This window comes from Marmota flaviventris, chromosome 10 (genome assembly GCF_047511675.1).
Source record: "Marmota flaviventris isolate mMarFla1 chromosome 10, mMarFla1.hap1, whole genome shotgun sequence".
Classification (NCBI taxonomy): domain Eukaryota; kingdom Metazoa; phylum Chordata; class Mammalia; order Rodentia; family Sciuridae; genus Marmota; species Marmota flaviventris.
Window position 1 is genome coordinate 75829507 of NC_092507.1, and position 5237 is coordinate 75834743.

Consider the following 5237-nt stretch of genomic DNA (forward strand, 5'->3'; position numbering starts at 1 on the left):
TTTCTTTTTTCTCCCTCCTCTTGGAAGGCTTTCACAGGCTCCCTTTTAGATACATTGCTCCAGTTGGCTTATGTTTCTCTTATGAGAGAGAGAAAATCGGTGTTGCAAATGTAAGCAAAGTTATATAAATCAAAACTAGTTCAAGCATTTTGCTCTTAGTGGAAATCCCTGTTTTGCTACTGAAGAGTTTTTAATGTTTTTGAACATAGTATACGTTATCATTTTATAATAAAATAGAGAATGAAGATAGAAATAAGTAATCCTTTATTTTATTATCCAGAAATATTCATTATTGACATTTTTTTTTTAGTATTCTCACGCTTCCCCAATACATAGCCCTTCCTAACACAGGGGTTCCCTTTCTACAGACATGTAGCCAATTGGCAGGGTTTCTAAAGCATTTTAGAATTTGTGCATGTTTGTGCAGCAAAGAGACTAATCAGTTACCTCTTCCCATGGTAGGAAGATAAAGGGTGAAGTGTGGGGGAAGAGGGGAGGGACATGCATGAGAAGGCTGGGCTGTGTGAGGGCAGAGGGTATTCTCCTTCCACCTCTCCTTCACCACCCCCACCCTCCTTTTCTATGCAAAGATTTTTCATTAAAAGGACAAATAGTAATTATTTAGACCATAGGGTATGTGTTGCAACTATTCATCTCCAGCATCTATGGGCAATATGTAAATGACAGGGTGTGACTGTGTTCCTATACAACTTTATTTACAGAGGTAGGCAGAGGGCAGATTTGGTACTTGTGCCTAGTTTGCTGACCCTCAGTTTAGGTAAATGAATGCTACAACATGCAGAGAGTCATCACACTTCAAGTATCATTGTCTTACAGGTTAGTAGACTAATTTCACAATCAAATTCTGAGTGTCTACTTTTAGGGTCATTTGAGTCAAGGAGCATGCAAAATTCTTTGTTTTGGTTTGGGTTTTTTGTTTGTTTGTTTGTTTGTTTGTTTGTTTGTTTTTAAGTAGGAAAAAGAGTGTTTCCTCTATCTATCTGATTTTCATCCATGCAGCTCTTGATTTTCATCTGTGTGAACTCTTGCCTGACTGTCTGAGCCGTGCATTCACAGGTCTGCACAACTAATTGTACAACTCCCAACAACAACATAGCACAGCCCACAGCTCTGAGATAAGCCAAAGATGAACAGGTGCTGAAGGAGTATAGTCAGTTATACTGCAGAAGAGTCTGGTTTGGTTGGAGGGCAACTGTCCACATTTGCAGACTCCTATGAGCAAGGAAGCTTAATATTGGGGTGCATGGCATGGTGACTCCAGGCAGCCTAGTAGGGTGGGCAAAAAGCAAAAATGAAGGTCATAAAGACAGACTTTGTAGGGGTGAATCCGCCTTCATTTTCTAGACATAGCCTATAGACTTGAACCACAAATTAAGGAATGACACAGTGGCCAGACATGTTATCACGTGCTACACCCGAGAGAAAAGTTTGCAGGCACTGCCACCCTGTGGTGACTCAAAATCATAACTTATTCAGTGATGTGAATGCTGGATTTTGCTATGAAAAATGATTAGCTGATATCAATCAACATGGAATTTATGATATGTTATTATTAATATAGAACTTTATAATTAAAATATAAATTATAATGAAGTAGAAATTCATGTACGGAAATATATCATTTGCACACAATGATACCATATGCCTTTTTACATTTTCTAATGTACACATTGGCTACTATGCAGATTCTTTAAAGTTTCAATGAAATGATGGATGAGGTATAAAGTCTTAAGCTCCTATGGGGATAATGTGTTTTTATTTGTGTTCTCTCTTGAAGAAAAAGAAATTTGAATGCATGTTGTTTATTTGGTGTGTAATGACAGAAGACAGAGGAATGGAGAAAGAGGAAAAAGGAGAGTAGACAGAGAAATGCAAAGTGTCTCTGAAGGACAATGTGAAGTATCTATTTATCCAACTTCATACAGTTCCCATTGGTTTAAAATTGCCCCAGAGGTCTTTTATCCCTCTAAACTTATAGCTTGTGCTTGTGCAAATGGGCAGGTTTTCACACACTCACTGGAGAAAAAAAGCCAGAGAAAAAAAAGCAGAAAGATATATGAGGTGGGACACAGTGGAATACTATAAATGTCTACCATGCTACAATGAGTTTGAGAATAAACACAAGATGTGGAGTGACCAGATATTAAGAATAGAAAATAAAGTGAGGACAGAAGAAATATGGTGGCCTAATTTGACTATTCTATTAGTTATCAAATATATATATACACATATTATATATATATATACACATACAATCTCCTATTGGTCCTGCTTCTCTACAGAATCCTAACTTACATAGATTTTAATGCCAGAGGTGGTTCTAGCAAACAGAATTATAAGGATAAATTTCCTTAGTTGGTTTTATGGTTTCTAGAGTTGGCTCTCTAAATTAAGTAGGCCTAAAGTTCCTAAATTCTTTCCTGCTGGCAGCATGGAGGGCCATGACCCATGTGGGAACTGTTTAAAGAGATTCATTAACTAAATGCATCCAGTGCTCCTAATTCGATACTTGTAAGAGGCAAGGAGTTTAGTGACTCTATACATGATACTTTTGAACATTTCTGGAAAACTGAGGAATGTAACAATTTTGGATCATTGCTCTGGCTTCACTCAGCAAAGTAACAAAGGAAAAGGAATAGTTCCAGACCCACATGACCAGTCTAAAATCTTCTTAGTGTGCTCTGAAGAAGAATGTTCTCTCTTGTAGTCTCTGAGATGTCTCTTGTAGGACAGAGGTTGCTGAAAACCAGATACAAACCCTTCTCCTGAAATTGACAGAATTAAGATGCAAGTTTAACTCTCAGCCTCAAAACATGTCTGTAGTTAGAGTGAGGACACAGCTTGGAAAAGAATGGGATTCTGTAAATTGGGGTGGAAACACACAGGAGGACAATGAAGAGTCTGGAGACACTGAACTCCTACATTCTGATGAGTTTATTTTGCCAGAAGGAGTTGAGTCTCTTAGTGATGGCAGTGTCACCCTTACTCCTACCCTCTGTGGCATTGACCTCTCCACCTCCCCTAAAGGGAATTAATCCTGCTTTGCCTGTAAAAACACCAATGGCCTTCCATGATTCAGTTGTTGAGCATGAAAATACTGATGCTCCTCAGGACCCTCCCTCACCACCCACTTCTGCCTTATCTAAGCCTATAATTAGAACCAAATCTAAGCAGGCCCCTAGAAGTGATGTACACAGTGACCAATGAGGAGGTGCACTACACTCCAAAGGAACTTCTTGAATTTTCTAATTCATACAAAGATCTGGGGAACATGTGTGGGAACGTATTTTAAGAGTGTGGAATAATTGTGGAAGGAACATAAAATTAGACCAGCCTGAACTGATGGATTAAACAGATATTATAAATTTAATGTAGCAGTTTGCAGTGTTACAAAAAGTACTAATAGTTTGTTTGGATGGTTGGCTGAAGTATGGGTCAAAATACAGCCTACTGAGTGAGCTGGAAATGCCTGACACCCCTGTTTACTGTTGATGAAGGGATTCAGAGGCTCAGAGAGAATGGAATGCTGGAATGGATCTGCCCTATAGGACTTTCTCCTCCACAGTGGGAGGGTTCAAAAGGTGTACCTTTCACCAAAACTATAAGAGACAAGTTTGTGAGGGGAGTACCAGCATCCTTGAAGAATTCTGTGTCATTGCTCTTTTCTGTATACCAGACTTCATGATAGGAGCTGCAGTCAATCAATTGGGACACTTAAATGCAATGGGAATAACTGGATCCCAGAGAGAAAGGAGCCAAGTGGCAGCACTCAATTGCCAAAGACAGGGTGGCTGCACTTACCATAATGGGCAGCAAAGGAGAAGAAATGAATTGAACATTCTGACTCATGTAGATCTGTGCTCTTGGCTAATTAATTATGGTATCTCCAGAAGTCAAATAGATGGGAAACCCATCAAGATCTTACTCAACTTATATAAGCAGAAAAGTTCAAGGGCAAATGTACAAAAGCCTGTCTTAGATCATAAAAACAGAGGACCATGGCCTCTCAACCAATTGAGCTAGTTTTCAGACCCAGAACTCCTTGAATGAAGGGGAAGTAGTTCCCCTTGAGGAAGGACCCTGGTACCTACCAAAAACATTTACTGTTAATCTTTCTCCCATCCTTCCCCAAAGGGACCTAAGGCCTTTTACCATGGTAACTATTGTTTATGGAAAAGGCAATGATCAAATCTTTGAGGACTGCTAGACATAGGCTATGAATTAACATTGGCAATCCAAAATGTCACTGTGGCCTTCCAGTAAAATGGGAACTTATGGGAGTCAGGTGATCAATAGAGTTTTGGTCAAGCTCCAACTCACAATAGATCCAGTGAGTCTCCAAACTTGTCCTGTGTTTATTTCTCCAATCCTCGAATTCATAATTGTGATAGATATTCTTAGCACTTGGCAAAACTCAGATAATTGTAATGAATGACATCAAGGTCAAATTTCAAGGGAAAATGCTAACCCAAAAAGTTAAATGGAGCATTAAAGTTGCTTTTTTTCCTGATAGCATTTGCTAATTAATGAAATGTCTCATCAGTTTTGGGGGCATTATGAAGTAAGGGGCCAGAGGTCAAAGGCCAGAGCTAGATAGTAAAAGACAAAATCAATAATTCTTAATATCTAGTGCACATACATATTAACTGGACTGTGCTTTTCAAATACTCATTCTTGGGGAGACCCAAGATGGTGGAATAGAGGAGGTCACATTCTTAGCTACTCCATGGCATGAAACCAAGAAAGCAGACAGACAGCTTCTCTGCAAGGTGGGTAAAAAAAAAGGTGGGGGGACTTTACTGGAACCTAAAACTGGACATTCGAAGCAGAGTGGGGACATAGGAGGGTAGCTATAATAAAATAAGGGGAAAAAGCCAGCACCGTAGCCACTGCCACAGCCAGGCCAGAAGCTCCAGCCAGAGAGGTCCCTCCATGAGCATAGTAGAGGAATAAGGAAATTAAAGGAACCCACATTTGGGGGAGGCCAGAGGTGTGTCTGGGTATGGAGCATTTAGAGACCAAGGACATTGCCCAACAACCTGAAGGACAAGCTGCGTGATATCTGTAAGTGGGGAAAGAAGCCATCATCTCTTCAAGCAGATGTGGAGGATAAAGGAAGGAATCCTTTTGCAGCTGCAGCACAGGGACCAGCAACTGAGAAAGCCAATTCCTGGCAAACCTGAGTTTGGCTTGAAATACAACCGCTTGCAGGACTG